Genomic DNA, 13,841 nt, shown 5'->3' with positions numbered 1-13,841 from the left:
GACTAGTCAGCCCTTGTATAGAGATGTAGTTTTCTTATCTTTAGCTTAGTATTTCAATGTATGTTAGAGTGATTAGTGTGAAAACGTTGCAGAGTGATGGTGTTTTTCTTGGATTTATAGACGGTTCACCTCGGCTGTGTTTAAAAAGTCTATATGTGGTGAATTATTATGTAAACTTTATATCCTTATGTAACTCTCTCTCTCTTTCTTTCTTTCTCTTTTTCTTTCTTTCTTTCTTTCTCTCTTTCTTTCTTTCTCTCTTTCTGTGTCTCTTAAAGTTAGCTCTATGTTTATGTATAAGAGACATAGTTCTTAGTATTTAGTTTAGTATTTCATTGTATTTTCATATGTTGTCAATCTTTATGGTTTCTATCAAGGGTCTCTCTCTGTCTCTCTCTATCTATCTATCCATCCATCCTATCTATCTATTTGACCTTTCTTTCTGTGTCTGTTATGGCCCTCTCTTTTCTCTCTCTATCTGTTTATCAATCTTTCTATCCTATCTAGCTTTCTTACCTGTCAAGGGTCTCTCTCTGTCTATCTCTATCTATAATTTAATCCATCCTATCTATTTGACCTTTCTTTCTGTGTCTGTTATGGCTCTCTCTTTTCTCTCTCTATCTGTTTATCAATCTTTCTATCCTATCTAGCTTTCTTACCTGTCAAGGGTCTCTCTCTGTCTATCTCTATCTATAATTTAATCCATCCTATCTATCTATTTGACCTTTCTTTCTGTGTCTGTTATGGCTCTCTCTTTTCTCTCTCTATCTGTTTATCAATCTTTCTATCCTATCCAGCTTTCTTACCTCCGTGTCTATCAGTGCTACTCCTATCTATCTCTATCTATCCATCTCTCATTTTCTTCTCCGCTGGCTCGCTTTCATTTTCTCCTTCCCGCGCCCCGTCCAGATCACTTCCTCGCAGCCTCTCTTTTATCCCCGACCTATACGCACGCCTACCCTCGCATTCACGTCCCCTCTTCCTGCCCTCCCTCAGTTCGTCTCAAGCTTTGTCTCTCCCTTCCTCCGTCCCTCACTCTGGGTTCAGTTTCATGCTCTAGTTGAAACGGATTCTGTGCGTACGAAATTTGTCTCTCCCTTCCTTTTTTTTCCAACGAGAACATATCACTTTTGTATCTTTAGCTCAAGGGGGGACACGGATTGACGAGAGAGGACAAAGGAGAGGAGGTTGGGTGCGAGAGAGAGAGGGGGAGGGAGGGAGGGATGGAGAGAGAGAGAGAGAGAGAGAGAGAGAGAGAGAGAGAGAGAGAGAGAGAGAGAGAGAGAGAGAGAGAGAGAGAGAGAGTAACATAAGTACATAGGTCTAATCACTTTATCTTTGACTCTTAATTACTAACTCTAATCCCTCAACTTCATCACCGTAATGCTCATAGTAAAAGAATAAGATTAAAAAATTGAGATGCCTCGCTATAAATGAAAATGTTTATGAAATTTCTACCACTGAAACATTCTTGACACCGTGAACATTGATTGATTTCAGATTATATAATGAATGTCTTGGGACTTTTCAACATGCAGCAGATTGTATTGATATTAAAGTGGAGGAGTTTCCTTGTATGTTAAAAGTGTCCTGCAGTCTATCAGTGAAACGCCAAGAGTAATGTGGAACTTCTGTGCATGCGTAATGAAGAATATTTATATCTGTGCATCAGTCAAACCTAACCTAACTTAACCCTAACCTAACCTAACCTAACCTAACCAAAACCTCAACAAAACTAACCTATCAGTGAAACGCCAAGAGTAATGTGGAACTTCTGTGCGTGCGTAATGAAGAATATCTATATCTATGTATTAGTCAAACTTAGGCTGCTTACACACGAGCGTTTCCGTACGCGCGTTCGGGTGCGCGACGTTTTAACTTTCAATGGAGTGCAATGGGACCTTTCACACGACGCGTTGCACGCGCTAGCAACGCCGCGCAGACGCTGGAGCCAGCAAGGACGCGCGCGTTCATAATGACGCTCGCGTCCTTGCCGGGTATTCGTTTCAATGGGAGGTTGCACACGGGCGTTCGGTTACGCGCGCACGCAGGTCCTGCTGCCATATCAGTCATTACTTTCAGCTGGGGGTGAGAGGCCAGTCACCCATCCCGTCCCGCTCATGTGGACAGAACTCTGGTGTGTACTGCATTTGGGTGTGATGTAGCAGTTTTATTGTTTATAGTAAATGTGTATAGATACTACTGGAAAGAATTGATATAGTACATGCATGCATACATCGCGTAGCCTACTACAATTAATTAATGAACTAACAGTTTACTTTATTAAAAATAAAAAGGAGGAAAAATGTAATGCAATCTTTTTACAGTGGAATACTTTTATTTATACGGTAGCTGAAATACCATATAATTTATTTACTTCAGAATAAAAAGGAATATTAAAACTAGTATATATGTTGTGTACATTATCTTACCTGATGCTTAAAGCCACTGCTTCTTCAGGTGGAATAGATGGCCTCATGTTTGTGTCCTGCAGTTTAATATCATCCGTAACCCTTGCCACAAGTTCCTCAAAGGTTGGGTATGACATCCTAAAGTAATTGAAGAATTTGCCATCGTCCGCTTTTAATTCTTCATAAAGGGTATAAAACTCGCCCTGCAACAATCTGTTGTTGTTTATAGGGTGAACCCAAAGCTGACGACGGTTTCTCTTCTTCTTCACTGCTTGTATTGCTGCATAAGCAATCACAGCTTTCTTTCGTGCACCCTCCATCTTGAGGAGACAGTTGGTGACTGAGAGGAGGTCGTAGGCTGGAGGCAGGGCGAGAAACGCGAACGCGGGGCAAACGCGTGTACAAAAAATATGACGCGTTCTGTGCGTCCGTTCGACGCGCGTACAAAAACGCTCGTGTGTAAGCAGCCTTAACCTAAACCTAACCTAACCTAACCTAACCTAACCAAAACCTGACCAAAACTAACAACTTTTTTTTGCTACCGGTCATATTTTTTTACTTCTTTCACTGTTTTTCTTTACCTACAAGCTTCCAATTCGCCTCCGTGGTGTAGAGATTAGCGCGTCTAATCACCTAACCTAACCTAACCTAACATAACCCTAACCTAACCTAACCTAAACCAACCTAACCAAAACCTGACCAAAACTAACAACTTTTTTTTGCTACCGGTCATATTTTTTTACTTCTTTCACTGTTTTTCTTTACCTACAAGCTTCCAATGCGCCTCCGTGGTGTAGAGATTAGCGCGTCTAATCACCTAACCTAACCTAACCTAGCCTAACCCTAACCTAACCTAACCTAACCAAAACCTGACCAAGACTAACCTAACTTTTTTTTGCTACCGTTCATATTTTTTTTCTTCTTTCACTGTTTTTCTTTACCTACAAGCCTGCAATGCGCCTCCGTGGTGTAGAGATTAGCGCGTCTAATCACCTAACCTAACCTAACCTAACCTAACCCTAACCTAACCTAACCTAACCCTAACCTAACCAAAACCTGACCAAAACTAACAACTTTTTTTTGCTACCGGTCATATTTTTTTACTTCTTTCACTGTTTTTCTTTACCTACAAGCTTCCAATTCGCCTCCGTGGTGTAGAGATTAGCGCGTCTAATCACCTAACCTAACCCAACCTAACCAAAACCTGACCAAAACTAACCTAAGTTTTTTTTGCTACCGGTCATATTTTTTTTCTTCTTTCACTGTTTTTCTTTACCTACAAGCTTCCAATGCGCCTCCGTGGTGTAGAGATTAGCGCGTCTAATCACCTAACCTAACCTAACCTAACCTAACCTAACCTAACCTAACCTAACCCAACCTAACCAAAACCTGACCTAAACTAGCCTAACTTTTTTTTGCTATCGGTCTTATTTTTTTTTTACTGTTTTTCTTTACCTACAAGCTTCCAATTCGCATCCGTGGTGTAGAGATTAGCGCGTCTAGCAAGAAATCCACGGCCCGGCTAGACCAATTAGCTCCCATCCCATCCAGCGGTTGTCCTCCCTTCCAAGCTAGTCGATAAATGGGTGTCTGGGGAAACTTGGTCAAGGCGAAGTGTGGTGAGCGATACAACACACTTTCCCTGTGTCCCGAGGTAATAGGTTTTTACCCACCACAGACTCAAGGGCAAGGGAGACTTTAGATGAGCACCGTGGTCACTTTCAGCTCTCTCCTATGCCTACAACCTTACCTTCGACCTTTTCTTAGACCATGATACACCTTTCTATCAGGGGGGCTTCGTGGTGCAGTGGTTAGCACACTCGACTCACAACCGAGAGAGCCCGGGTTCGATTCCCAGGCGGAGTGGAAAAATTTAGACGGCTTTTCCGATACCCTACGCCCCTGTCCACCCAGCAGTGAATGGGTACCAGGTATTAATCGGGGGTTGTGTCCCGTCTCCTGGGGTCTGTTCCCTCCTATAATTCCTTCCCCTCCTGTCTCTCTCCGGCATATGACCACAGATGTTGCGCCGACTAAACGAAACTTTCCAACTTTTTACCTTTCTATCAGGTTTCATGAAAAGTTGGACAATAGTTTCATCGTAATCCTGATATAAATAACAAACAGAATCGAAAATATAACTTCCCGTGTCAGTAATTATATTTTTTCCCATATGTATTGTTTTTGAGAATGCGTTTCGATTCTCTTTGCTTTTATATTCAGATAATAATAGACGCTTTGACCCTGAAAAACTCCTCCTCGGTCTTAGGGCAAACAATTACTCTTGATCGCGGCTGGGTTCATATAAATGCAAAAACTCCAATACTTTATAAATCCAATATCTCAAGCGTCTCACCAAATTACATGTACTTATCTGGAAGTCAATAGCTGCTGGTTCAAGGTCAGTATTCAAGTGTTCATAGAGTAGAGCAAAAATGTCTTGTGTTTCTACGGGAGGGAGCGAGCCAGTCAAGAGTGTGTGTCGGGGTGTGGCGGGCAGCGGTTGCCAGGGTAACGCTGGGTGAGGGGAGGGCGGGCGGGGGAGGCCGTGGTAGGTCGAAGGGATACAGCGGCCTCGAGACTTTTAAGAGACAGTAATAAAAGTGTCAATGTGAGAACAAAACGTCGCTAGAGGTAAAAGAATATCCCTCAAACAAAGTCGAGGGCCTGAAGGGAACTGTTTAATCCCATGTTTCTGTTCCATTGATAACACATCCTCGTGATTGAAGGGACGCAAGAAAAAGTTTTGGTATATGTACAAAACGCGTCGCTGAAGGTACAGATTATCCCTCAAACAGAGTATAGGGCCTGAAGGGAACTGTTTAATCCCATGTTTCTGTTCCATTGATAACACATCCTCGTGATTGAAGGGACACAAGAAAAAGTTTTGGTATATGTACAAAACGCGTCGCTGAAGGTACAGATTATCCCCCAAACAGAGTATAGGGCCTGAAGGGAACTGTTTAATCCCTTGTTTCTGTTCCATTGATAACACATCCTCGTGACTGAAGGGACACAAGAAAAAGTGTTGGTATATGAACAGAACGCGTCGCTGAAGGTACAGATTATCCCCCAAACAGAGCATAGGGCCTGAAGGGAACTGTTTAATCCCATGTTTCCGTTCCATTGATAACATTCTCGTCATCTAAGGGACGCAAGAAAAGGTGTTGGTATACGAACAGAACGCGTCCTCTGATGTAAAAAAACATAACAAACACGATATCACCAATCACTGTCTCTTAACGTTTGGTCTCAGTCTGTAAATACCGAGTCTCCATTCCCCTTGCAGCTGTAGTGCGCGAAACTTGTGATGATTAGTCTGTTTACATGCCTTGGTTTTCTAATATATATCTATACGTTTCTTTCATGGTCACCTTGAAGATTCAGAACAAGAGCCGCGTCAACATCCAAAGCAGACGAACTAAAGGTGACTGTTTCTTCAATGTTTCTGTTCCAATGATCATCCTTCTCTGCGGTGTCAGCAAAAAGGCCTCTCCGTAGTTTAGCATTCAGCACCCTTGCCTCACCCCTCCGTCTGAGTCGTGACCAGCGTCGCCAAGGCGGATACTCTTTTTCCTTACACACAGCCCGCACCAGTAGACTGACATCACCTTTGCCGATAATCAAAAGTCTTCATTAATACAGTTTTCTTTTGATTCAACAATGATAAATTATATTGTAAGCTTTTTGTCGTGTGCAAAAATGACGGATTTATGCTTCTGGGGCTTCGGTATTAAAAATCGTCTTTGGGAACTATCTTAACCCGGTAGCTGCGGGGGCCATGTTTCTTAGGTTAGGTTAGGTTAGGTTAGGTTAGGTTAGGTTAAAGGCCCCTCTAAGCAAAATAATGAGAAAGAATCATCCCTCACGCAAACCATTTCATAATATATATCAACGCATTTGTGATCAGTTTATGCATCATCTATATTGGGGGGTTTATATCATGGCAGAAATTTGGCCCATCGCTGGTACCGGGTTAATGAGGTTGTTAAATTATGGGTAAAGGTGTTGTTGCGTGTTGTGTCGGAGCTCACCACCGTCCCCTTGGCCCTTGAGTCTGTGGTAGGAAGAACCCATAACCCCGGGACACAGGGCCAATGTTTCGCGCACTACAGCTGCAAGGGGAATGGAGTCCCGGTATTTACAGATTGAGAAGAAATGTTAAACAGCAGTGATTGGTGATATCGTTTTTCTCTTTGTTGTTGTTTTTTTACATCTGAGGACACGGCTCAAGGGCAACAAAAAGGGGATAAAACAACAACAACAAAAAAAAAAACGCTACTCGCCGCTCCCATAAAAGATAAAAGTAAAGAGTAGCCAAAAGAGAGTTCAATTTCGGGTGGAGAAAACTTGCATATTCCTTAAAACTGTTTCCCGATACTTCATTTAATCCTACATCTCTGGTTTCGTGATAGGCTTCTAATGTGAACCTCATTGTTACGTGATAAAACAGTATATACCAAACCGTTCACAATGTATAACGTCACCAAGCTGTCTACATTATCTTATATACATTACGTCTACAGTATATTATTGCACATTACATCAACATCTGGGAAAATCACAATGAGTCAATACCTATTATGGGTTGAGCACTTTATATCTGTGATGCCGTATTCGTCAATGTTCCTGTACAATAGAAACCGAAAGGGACTATTTGATTAAAGGCGAACTGCTTGAAAGGAAGAGTATGTGGTGTTTCTCTGTCCTCCACTCATTCCTTCCTTCGTTCCTTCCCCAATCATATTTTTTTTTTCAGTCCTCTCCTTGAAGTTTCCGGTATATCATTTTTTACTATATTACTCTGCCGTCAATTAGCGCCTTCATGGATACGCTGTCTGCAAGCAAAATGGGTTCGCTTCAGCGGCGGTTTTTGAGAACAGTCGCACCCCAAGTGAAGGAAGGAAACTTGTTACGGCGAGGAAAAGGAATTCAGAGTGAGTTGAAGGAATGCGGAAGGGAAAGAATGGAGAGAGAGAGAGAGAGAGAGAGAGAGAGAGAGAGAGAGCAACTCGGAACTAGGGAGGAAGAAGAAGGAGAAGAACAAGAACAAGAACAAGAACAAGAAGAAAAACAAGAAGACAAATAAGAAAAAGAAACAGAAGCAGAAGAAAAAAAGAAACAGCAAAAGGGCTAGAAAAGACCATAGCGATAATTTGAGAAAGGGTAGTCCAAAACCAGAAGAGTGAGGCTGGAGCGAGGGACAGCAGAATCGAGCAAGGTCACTCTTTCAACACGAGTCCAATTGGTATTCGGTCAGCATACTAAGTGATCGTTCTCTTCATCTGCAAGTGAATATCTGAAGCTTTAATGGGCGCGCTCCGAGGCTCACGGACCGATAGACACATGCGCTCACTTAGCTCGAAAACAACTTACTTTTAATTTCGCTGCTGGGAAAGAAAATTTACATATTTATCTGCCGTGGAATTTGTTAGCACTCGTGCGTTGGATGTAGCTAAAAAAATATTTGTCACGCTCGAGAACACTCTGGTTATGAGGGAAGGCGAGCAGCAGGAGTCTGTTTTGGGTGAAGGGAAAGGATCGCAAGTTATTGGCTGAAAGTCTCCGGCCGACAGTCAGGGATTAGGAGGGAGGGAGGGGAACTGACGGCCAGATTGAGCACACGGCCGCTGGGGATCCACGGATCCACAGAATCCAAAGCAAATTTTATATATGACTAAAGAAAAATTATATTGACGGTTCATTCTTTTCCAGTTAATGTATTTGAGTAGTTGTTTGTTTCCCTTTGCTGTGTTTAGAGGGTGATGTAGAGGCGAGCTTTAGGAGGCTAAGAGCCGTGAATGCCTCGGCTGCACCGCGGCGGCCTGGCCTCCGCCGCCCAAAACAGGGCGTGAGGCGCGGGGCAGCTGGGCGCGGCCACCCCTGCAGGCGGGTGGCCGCCAGCGGGGCCCGGAGCCGCTGAGCTGTGCGGCGTGACGATTGCCGTGCTCCACAATACTTTTTGTACCACTTAGCAATGCTAATGAGTTGCTGATGAATAAAATATGAATATATATTTTATGTTTTCAAATAAGACTTTCCAGTGAGGCCAAAAATAATATAAACTGACATGCGGATTTACCGTTCCGAAGCACTGCGTCTTAAATCTTTTAACGCTATTGTTAAATATATATTACGCACTATTTTATTGAATTCCTTGGCGTAGTGGTTAGCATGCCTAGCTACGGATCTGCGGACCCGAGTTCGATCCTGGCAGGGCAGTTGACGCACAGTCCAGCCAGCTGTCCGTCCTCCTCTCATTATCTGGAGAAGGTAAACTGTTGTAACGCGGATGTCACACTTGTCCTGTGTGCCGGGGTGATGGATTCCAACCAATCATTAGCTCAAGAACCAGTGAGACGGAGATAATACCCCCCCCCCCCCACACACACACACAGTGAATAGGGATGGACTGGTTGGTAGTGGCTAGCAATGGTTGGAATGGTGACGGATGTAGTCTAGGGAACTGTGACTTCTTCCTCGCGCTCTTCCCATGTCATAGCCGTGCTGGGGCGGCAGGGCGGGCACAAGCTGTAGTCCTGCTCTCGCCAGTCACGTAAACACAACTACCTCAAAACACGCTCGCACGCAATTATTTTCAATGCTTCTATATTTCTTTTTCCTTTCCCGGAGATAAATAAACGACAGAGTCTTGTCTTTTTCAAGTCCTTAGAGTTTGAAATACCATTAGACGAACGTGTCTCTTTCCAGCAGCGACGGGGAAGGTGAACGGCTGCAAACTCAAGGAGGTTTTAATATTCATTGGACTTCTTGTGTTGCAGATGAGCCGATGCGGGATGAGCCCTAATGGAGGCATCAACACAACACGGAAGAACACGAAAGGGCGCTGAGGTGAGTGTTCATTGTTTCGTGTGTTATTTCTGCCATCCATCCTCTTTTATAATAGTCAAAATGGGTGTGTTTCTCTGCTTGACTTTTGGGGTTATGAATCTAGCTTAATACGGGTGTTAATCTATTTATTTTACTTTTTATATTGATTTTGGGGTAATGAATCTAATGGGTGTTTATCTTTTCAAATTACTTTTTATATTGCTTTTGTGTTAATGAATCAAGTTTTAAAATGAGTGGTTATCTTTTATATTACCTAGCATGGGGGTTTATAAGCTTAACTTTTGGGGTAATGAATCTAATGAGTGTTTATCTTTTCATTTTACTTATTGTATTGCTTTTGGGGTAATGAATCAAGTTTTAAAATGGGTGATTATCTCTTACATTACATAGAATGGGGGTTTATGAGCTTAACTTTTGGGGTAATGAATCTAGCTTTCGGAATTTGGTCTTTTTATGATGCAGTTTTGGCGAGAAATAGTTTGCTTTGTTTTTATATTACTTAGAATGAGAGTTTATCAGCTTAACTTTTGGGGTAATGGATCTAGCTTCCTGAATTAGGTGCTTTTATGATGCAGATTTGGTCTCGTTATTGCGGTGCAGGAGACAATTTTGGGGTCGAAAATCCGTGAATAGGAGAGGCTGAGTAGAACGATCTAACACCCTTGCCCACCACCACCACCACCACCACCGTCGGGCTGTCTACCAAGGCTTTACGAGGCCCATCACGAGGCATTGCAGGGCTTGATGGTGAGCGCGAATATGCCGTTCATAACAAAACTTTTAAGCCAGGTTACACTGAAACATTTGTAAAGCGGTAAAACTCTGGGAAGGAAATTAGGTTTATGAGCGCGTAATCTAGCTAACAAACGCCGGCTCTTTAGTTTGCTCACATCTGTTACGGGACCCGATCGCTGCGAGTTTGTTTCCTTCTTCCAACAAATACATACCGCGCGGGGCTCCCAAGACATCACCCTGAAATGAAAAAAAGCCCACTACTCACTGCTCCATAAGAGAGTCAAGAGGAGTGGCCGAAAGATAGGTCCATTTCGGGAGGAGAGGTGTCCTGATACCCTCCTCTTGAAAGAGTCCAAGTAGTAGGCAGGAAGAAATACAGATGAAATAGTCCAACACCCTCGTAATGTCTTATTGAAGTGCTCAGGGTCTGTTTTATGGAAGGCAGCCACCAGCCAGTTAAGTTGCCGTCTCTTATATCGGTATAATAAGACACTTTGCTTCTCACATCAGCTGTTTCTAAAGGTCAAAGAGGGGATCAATCGAGTTTTAACGAGTGTTTGTGTAGGTTCATGGTACAGAAGAAGGGTCAAACTACCACCAGGGTCATAAAACTACTCCTGGAAATGCCCCAAACTCCTACGAAAGCCTTGTCAAATATATGTTCTTGGGCGGCGAAATGTCTTATAATGCGACCCTCTCTGATACTAGTGTCCCCGCGCCCTTGGACACTGATCACCGTCTCGTGGGATCCTGGACGTTCTCCGCTTTTCATCCCTCTGTGGGCGCCCTTGACCGATAAAGGAAAGCATGGGTCGGGCGTCTATAGGTTAGCGAGGTACTAATATTTTTCTTCTTTATTTTTATCTATTTATTCAGCCGGATGTTTATTGGTTTAGCCCGTCCGCTGCGATTGCCATGGATTTCGCCTTCACTGGTAGCCTGGTAACATACACTCCCAGGTCTTTCTCTGCCTCTGTGGTGGATAGTGGAGTGTTTCCCATGTGGTATTGGTGTGCTGGATATCCCTTCCCTGGTAGCCTGGTAACACACTCCCAGGTCTTTCTCTGCCTCTGTGGTGGATAGTGGAGTGTTTCCCATGTGGTATTGGTATGCTGGATATCCCTTCCCTGGTAGCCTGGTAACATACACTCCCAGGTCTTTCTCTGTCTCTGTGGTGGATAGTGGAATGTTTCCCATGTGGTATTGGTGTGCTGGATATCCCTTCACTGGTAGCCTGGTAACATACACTCCCAGGTCTTTCTCTGCCTCTGTGGTGGATAGTGGAGTGTTTCCCATGTGGTATTGGTGTGCTGGATATCCCTTCCCTGGTACCCTGGTAACATACACTCCCAGGTCTTTCTCTGCCTCTGTGGTGGATAGTGGAGTGTTTCCCATGAGGTATTGGTATGCTGGATATCCCTTCCCTGGTAGCCTGGTAACATACACTCCCAGGTCTTTCTCTGCCTCTGTGGTGGATAGTGGAGTGTTTCCCATGAGGTATTGGTGTGCTGGATATCCCTTCCCTGGTAGCCTGGTAACATACACTCCCAGGTCTTTCTCTGCCTCTGTGGTGGATAGTGGAGTGCTTCCCATGTGGTACTGGTGTGCTGGATATCCCCTCCCAAGGTGCAGGACTTTACATTTTTCTTCATTGAATTGTAGCAGCCACTTTTCGTTCCACTCCTGTAGCTTGGTGATGTCTTCTTGTAGGAAATCCGCAGTCAAGGAGTTAAGGGATATTATACATTTTATATTTGTATTTATCTATTTGGTCGGTGTCTATCATTTACACTCCACGCTGCCCATATCCGTGCCGGGCGTCAAGCAAAAAAACAAACTTCAGTCGTATTTTGTTTACATAATATTATGGTTGCCTCTAAAGATTTTCAGTCATTAATGTGATACACGGATGATTTACGATCGCACAAAATATCACCTGGTTATCGGTAAATCGACCACGGGTTATTGCGTTTAATATTGTCAGTTTTGGGGGGAGAAGGGATAGAGAAAGTCGGTTTGTCGGGTAGCCTATTAACGTACGATATCTATATACTAGTCTTTCATTTCCACACTTTCACTTCCCTTCCCTTCCCTTCCCATCCTCTCCTTGCATCACACACACCAACGCTTAATATTGTCATTTTTTTGTGTGTGTGGGAGAAGGGATAGAGGAAGTCAGTTTGTTGGGAACCGTCTAAGATGAAAACATTTTTGACCAGACTTTCATTGGAGTTTTGGGCATTTCCAGGAGTAGCTTTATGACCCTGATGGTAGTTTGACCCTTCTTCTATACCACGAACCCCTAAAAACACTCAATGAGAACCCGGTTGACCTCCTCTTTGGCCGTTGAAAATAGTTGATATGAAAAGAAGTCTAAGAAGAAAACATTTTTGACCAGACTTTCATAGGAGTTTGGGGCATTTCCAGGAGTAGCTTTATGACCCTGGTGGTAGTTTGACCCTTCTTCTATACCACGAACCCCTAAAAACACTCAATGAGAACCCGATTGACCTCCTCTTTGGCCTTTGGAAGTAGTTGATATGGGAGGCGGAACCGTCTAAGAAGAAACCATTTTTGACCAGACTTTCATGGGAGTTTTGGGCATTTCCAGGAGTAGCTTTATGACCCTGATGGTAGTTTGACCCTTCTTCTATACCACGAACCCCTAAAAACACTCAATGAGAACCCGGTTGACCTCCTCTTTGGCCGTTGAAAATAGTTGATATGAAAAGAAGTCTAAGAAGAAAACATTTTTGACCAGACTTTCAAAGGAGTTGTGGGCATTTCCAGGAGTAGCTTTATGACCCTGGTGGTAGTTTGACCCTTCTTCTATACCACGAACCCCTAAAAACACTGATGAGAACCCGATTGACCTCCTTTTTGACCTTTGGAAATAGTTGATGTAAGAGGCGGAGGCGTCTGTGAATGCCCCCCAACACATACGCTATACCAGAGAGGCGAGATGACTGACTGGACTTCAGCTTCAATCTATCAAGTCCTTTTTCACGAAGGAAGCATTTGCAGTATACTAAAACTTCGGGCTGTGTTTTTATGTCAGTATCAGCTCGTACGTAGTTTTATCCTCGTGTGTAACTGGTGTTTATTGGGGTAGTTTTAATTGGTGTGGGGCTCCGTCAGCGCTCGGGGACTGGCCAGGGGGAAAACTGCTGGCGTGGGAGGGAGGGAGAGAGAAGGCGATGCTGTGTATAGGTTATTTGGAGTACGACACACACACACACCAACACAAACACATAGCACTAGTTTTCTTTCCTCCATGCTCTTGATTAGGCTATGAGTGGGTGCCGTGTGTCAGGCGAGTGTGTGTGGGTGTGAGGTGACGTTTCCAGCCGTGCCCAAGGATCCGTTCCTATTGCAGACAGCTCCAAGCCAACGGTGCCAAATTGTCGTACACTGAACATTGGATTTATCATTTTTTTGGCTCCAAGACTGTCGTAACCACACAGATAACGACAGGAAATTAAAGTTAGCGTTAAAACTGTTAAGTATTGATGGGTTTCGTTCTTTTTTGCTATAGTTATCGGTCAGAAACTACAAAAAATGCAATGCGCTGAGTACGATAACTGGCAACGCTCCTCCAAGCTCTTTCGGGGAGAGGACTGGTTGGCTATCGCGAGTCCTCCACGTGATTAGGGCATGGTGATAAACATAAACAAGAATAAACACACTCAGTTAGTCAATCATTTTTTGTTTTTACAGTAAAGGAAGTAGCTCAAGGGCAAAATATCGATAATAATGAGAGAAAGGCCCGCTAAGAACTGCCCATGTACTTAGTTAGAGAGGTATGTAAGTATATGTTTTTTATAGTGTATATTTAGAAGGCAG

Source organism: Eriocheir sinensis, chromosome 70, assembly GCF_024679095.1.
Source record: "Eriocheir sinensis breed Jianghai 21 chromosome 70, ASM2467909v1, whole genome shotgun sequence".
NCBI lineage: Eukaryota > Metazoa > Arthropoda > Malacostraca > Decapoda > Varunidae > Eriocheir > Eriocheir sinensis.
This window is presented reverse-complemented; position numbering follows the sequence as displayed.